General features: G+C 38.3%; 1 non-coding gene across 1 annotated transcript; it reads left to right on the forward strand.

The window, feature by feature from the left end:
• Nucleotides 1-240: 240 nt before the first annotated feature.
• On the forward strand, nt 241-312 carry trnap-agg (transfer RNA proline (anticodon AGG)). The gene has a single exon. It is a non-coding gene; the product is annotated as a tRNA-Pro (tRNA).
• Nucleotides 313-6,000: the final 5,688 nt, after the last annotated feature.

Consider the following 6,000-nt stretch of genomic DNA (forward strand, 5'->3'; position numbering starts at 1 on the left):
CGGCGCTGCACGCGTGACATCGTTTGCGCCAGTCCGTTCTTTTGTTTCCACACGGACTGTATCCTATTCTCTGCAGTGGCGTGCGTTCTTGATACCGAGTCTTTTGAAAAAGACATGAAAGCTCTTCAAACTCGTCCTCAATCGTTGGCTCTTTGGATTAGGATGACATCGAACCTTTTGCCGCGGAGAAAGAAGCGGACGGATTTTTTTTCCTAATTTATCCGTTGCTTTAGACGGTTTGGCTCGTTGGTCTAGGGGTATGATTCTCGCTTAGGGTGCGAGAGGTCCCGGCTTCAACTCCCGGACGAGCCCAGGCTTTACCTTAAATGGTCGATCTGGACTGGGGTATCAGGGATGTTGCTGGAGTGCGAGTCTAATGAAAGTGACGTCAGAAAATCCCTGCCTTGCTGTGTGTGATGTGCTCGAATACACTGTAAAGTTGGCAAATAAATGAAAAATTGGTTTGGCTTCCTTTTTCTGCACCTGAATTGAGGAATGTGTAAAGGACATTAGACACTGGACGCTTATTAATTTGCTTCTGCTTAACTCTGACAAAACGGAAGTACTTGTCCTGGGACCACATGCAGCTCGAAGTAAGTTTTCTGATTCCACAGTAACTCTGGATGGCCTTTCTGTTTCTTCACGTGTAGCAGTAAAAGACCTCGGAGTGATTATTCACCCCAGTCTTTCATTCAAAAATTCGAAACTCACATTGGGAAGGAAGTGGATGTTTTTTTTTTTTTTTTTTGAACTGTCTTTAGATTCAGTCTTGGTTGAGGAAACTCTTCGCAACCATCATGGTAATGGCTCACAGAATGTGACGGATTGTGACCGGACATCCGAACCCTCCCAAGCATCTGTAATGGGCCATGGCAATCCAGGCTCTGGGTTCCACCACTTCCTGATGAACTCGCAGTGTTCGCACCAATCCAGCTGCAGGCACATCCATGAGGGCTCACCAAGCTCAATGCCTGCTGGGACGTTCGTACCTCATCACTCACATTACGGATTTTAAAATATTTTACACTATTGCTACAGAACTTGAGAATATTTATAGCTTATCTACATTCCAGAACTCAGCTCACAATCTCTCATTTTAGAAATTTCTGTGATACATTTATTACTAAGCTGCTCACAGTTTTTTTTATGTGCAAACTACATCAAGAAGTAACACTTTGCCTAAGGATTCAAACACAAAATATGAAGATAAAAGCAGTTATTCTCATCTCATTATCTCTAGCCGCTTTATCCTGTTCTACAGGGAACAATGTCACTTTCACAACTAGACAATGTCAGTTTCCTCTGTATCTGCTGGACTGTCTGTTGTTCTGTATGGAGAGTGCATGGACAGATAAGCATCAGACATTTCAGTAACTCTATAACTAACAGGTTCACTAGTTATCTACAATTTGTAAGAAAGAGTTATATTCTTAATTATGGCAGACATCTAACACAAGCATGCAAACGTACAGACAGGCAAAGATAGACACACAACAAAGCGACTAACTTGCTGAAATATTTTTTGCAACAAATCTCACAGTTATGGGACCCCAACAGAAAATCAGTCACCTTGTTAAACACTTTTTTTCATCAATCTTGAAACAAACATACTTTTAGATAAAGAATCTATAGAGTAACAAACTCCGAAAAGCAGAAAGTTATGTCAGTTGAATAGACTGAGCAGCACACCACCTCTGAGGTTCTAACTGATCCCACTCAGTAGTTTAGGTCCTTTTAGGGTTAAATGGGTATCTAATGTATGAACCCTGCTTTTGACCTGAGTAAAAAGGTTGCGTGCCACAAATAACACCTATTATGGATATAATAATTGCATATTAATTATGTAATACTTTTATACCAATTTCCTATATGTGGTTTCAGGGCTCTTTTTATGCGCAAAGTTCCACTGCATAATTAACTATGAAACAGCAGCCTACAAACATTACAACAAGCCCAGATTTATGAATTCATATCTGAACTTGTATATTATTACCAAAAGCAAGACTTAGTAAATTTTGCAAAGTAGCCTCCAAATACCACCTGACATTGGGCATTGATGGAGACTTGAGGGCAAAGTGCTTTGCAGAAATTACACACCAAAGACAACTTCAGACCCTCAGCAATCTCCAAACTGTCCATATGAGGCCCTTCTGAGCAACAGAAAGTGGTCTTCAGGTGATGAGAAGTCATAAGCAGCACTTTCCAGTGTCAGTGTTCTCAATATCCCCTCTTTTACCTAGATCATCCTTCCACCTTCAAAGCATTCCTCCCAGTGAGTATTGAACTCACAATCCCAGGTTTACTAGATCAGTGCTCGCAACACTGAGCCATGGAGCCTTAACTCTTTCACAGCTGCTGAAGCTTGGGGCCACAGCAGAACCTTGAAGACCCTGCACTGGGGTTATGACTGTGAAAGTGTTTTCAAAATTTCTACTTTCCCGATGTTGCATTTGGTGAACTTTTACTCATATATTACTTTTTTGAAGTTATTTTTATTGGGTCATGCAAAAACCTCCCGCACCCAACATCACCTCACTTTTGATAAATACATGTATATTAAAGAAATAAATCATGATTATAAAATAAATTCATTGAAAAATGTGCAAAGTACTTTTATATAACAATAAATTGCTTAACAATTGTTGTAATAATAATTATAATTTTAATTAAGTATTAATTAACAATTATAATTATTATTACAACAATTGTTAAGCAATTTATTGTTATATAAAAGTATTTTACACATCTTTCAATGAATTTATTTTATAATCATAATTACTATTTGCCTCACAAAAAAAGGACACATTTTAAATAATGCAGTGTGTCAATGGACTGTACATTCTGGCTACTTTCTCAAGTATTTTTCAAATTTTTACATAAAAAATAGATTTTGACTTAGTTTCTAAGAGCAATGTTTGTTTCCGGAGCATATATCCAAAACTATTCATGATACGGATTTGAAACTTGGTATACATATTAACAAGGTGATGCAGATGTGCCTTTTCATACTAAGAAATTTGAGAAATTTAAATTTTTCATGTTTCCATAGAAACAATTTCAGACTGTCTCTCAGGTTAGTCTGAGGTTTTGTTTCCAGAGCAGAACTTGGAAACTATGAATGGTATGGTCTTGAAAGTTAATCTGTGTACATCTCTGAGTAGTTTGCCATGATCGTATAGTGGTTAGTACTCTGCATTGTGGCCGCAGCAACCCTGGTTTGAATCCGGGTCATGGCAAGAAAAAAAAAAAAAGCTACCTGAGTAGGCATAATTTTGGGTGGCATGGTGGTATAAGTGGTTAGCATGGTTGCCTCACAGCAAGAAGGTTCTGGGTTTGCAGCCAGAGGGGGCCTTTCTGTATGGAGTTTGCATGCTCTCCCTGTGTCTGGGTGCTCTGGGTTCCCCCACAGTTCAAAGACATGCGATTAGGTTAATATGGGATGGCCTTGAGCAAGGCACCTCACTCCCAACTGCTCCCCGGGTGCTGTTAGCATGGCTGCCCACTGCTCTAGGTATGTGTGTGGGTTCACTGCTTCAGATGGGTTAAATGCAGAGAGGAAATTTCACAAGTGTATGATGAATAAAGTTGTGCTTTCTTTCTTTTCTTTATGTGTTGATTAAGTAATGTATATGTGCCTTTTGAGACGAAGAAATGTGAGAAATTTTAATTTTTAGCTCACCTGGACCAAAGGTCTGGTGGGCTTATGCCATGGGCTGCTGAGGTCAGTATAAAGAGGTAGGGTTGGTTTCCTGCAGCAGAACTTGAAAAATGTGACAAATAATATCTTGAAACTTGGTATATAGTTGGTATATAGGGTGAGGGATATAGATGACTCTGTCTTCTTGTCTTTTTTAACTTGTAATTTTCTCAACCTCATGCTTTTTCCATGTACATCTCATGGAGTTCTTGTCCTGAGTTTCCTAGTGCTATGTAACCAGGAACTTACAAATATTTACAGCATTATAAGAATCCTTTAGAGCTTTAATTGAAGTATTTTTGTTGGTGTCAAAGGCTCGATGATAGAGACTTAAGTGTAACATGTTTTGAAGAAACTTCTCCTTCCTCAGCAGCAAGAACTCACAAGCACCACTTCTCTCAGGTCCCAATATTTTTAGATCAGAACGTGAGACATGATCTTTCTCCCTTCAGGTCTGTCAAAGGCCCCAATGAGGATTGAAGGAGGAAATAAGAAACACAAATAAATAAAACGCCCAGTTTCTTTCTCTCTCTCTGTGCAACCTTCACTCAATCCAGCAAACTTCACACACAAAATGCATCACACCTCTTAAGGCCTAATGGCTTGGAGACATCTTTCATAATATTACCAAGAGCAGCAGCTGGTTTGTTCCTCACCTCAATGAAATAACAGGCTTCATTATTACAAAGTAAATAAATCAATCACATTGTAATAATAATAATAACTCGTCATACTAAATTATTTGTCATGATTTATACTTATTTACAGCAATTTCAGATCAGCCCAAATCTCCTAATGCAGCAAAACCACTTATAAAACAAATATAACAGGGAATTTAAACATTTAATAATGTATTGATTAGATTTTTACAGATTAGAATGATTAATTTTTCATAATTCCATGAATTCTGCTGACAGTCGGAGTTGAAGACAGGTTCCCCATGTGAGGCTGAATGTAAAGCCAGGATGCTTCAGTAAGAATCAACAATCTGTCAGTAACAATGGTGACACTGTCATGTGGTGCTGTGGGCTGGAGCTTCATGAACCTTTATGATGTGAACATATCATAGTACAGAAAGAATACTTTCACTCAGCTGAGACCATTCATCATGTTCACTGTTATATTCATGTGTCTGTGGTGAGTTAAATTTGACCTTTTTTGTCACTGCAGAAATATTAAGTGTTGAATTAGGGATTTATTCTTCTGTGTGGTGGGAAGAAAAATGAGAATGTGCATGCTCTCTTCTCCATGACAGGTGACTCCATGGCAGCTTCAATAAAGCCACTTTTCACACATACAGTTATAGATGAAGGCAGTGATGTTACTCTGTCCTGCAACGACAAATCAAGTGATACAGGAAACTACCTGCAATGGGACAGACAAAATCTAAACTGGAGTTCCTTCTTTTTATATCCCAAAGTGGACATAAAAGTGACTCAATCCCACCACATCTCTCTGCTGAAGCTGATGAAAAGAATAACCAAGTGGATCTGCTCATCTCCTCTGCTGCTGTATCAGACTCTGCACTATACTACTGTGCTCTGCAGCCCACAGTGACAGGAAATCCAACTGCACTGTACAAAAACTTTCACACAGTTATATTATACTGAAGGCTGATCAACTGCTAAGGTTACACAATTCCGGATGATATAATATCAATGATATAATCAGTTTAAAATAAATAAATGGATGGTTTGAGAGGTCAATAAAAATATACACTCACCTGCCAGTGTAATCGGAACTTGTTCTTGATTTGAAGATTCCTGTTCTTGGCTGCAGGAGTGGAACCCAGTGTGGTCTTCTGCTGTTGATTGCTGAGCTGCTTTTCTGCTCACCGTGGTTGTAAAGAGTTGCTGTGAGTTGTGATATCCTTGCTAAAAGCACTAAACAAGTTTTCAATAAGTTCATATACATCCCACTTTCTAAAGTCAAGATCCTGCAGAGTCTGAATTTTACAATGATATTTGTGTGTTAGCTTTTTGTAATCCACAGTGATTTTACACAGTGAGGTGTGTTTTAGTGAAATGAAGTCATTATTGAGAATTCCTGATATATATTAGCCTGCTACTAGGAACAGCTATTACACAGAATATAATCTTATACCTTTTATATATTTACTTAAAAATGGGAAAATTGCCATGCTTGTGTGCAATCTACTTTCAGTGTTTCCTCTTTTTATAATAAACTGTTTATTGGTGAATTATTCTTAAATGCTTCAATATGTCTCAAGGCTTGTAAAAATATTTCTGCAAACAAAGACTAAACGATGAGAGAAAATCTTTCAGCAACATTGGTAACAGCCG

This window comes from Neoarius graeffei, chromosome 1 (genome assembly GCF_027579695.1).
Source record: "Neoarius graeffei isolate fNeoGra1 chromosome 1, fNeoGra1.pri, whole genome shotgun sequence".
Taxonomy (NCBI): domain Eukaryota; kingdom Metazoa; phylum Chordata; class Actinopteri; order Siluriformes; family Ariidae; genus Neoarius; species Neoarius graeffei.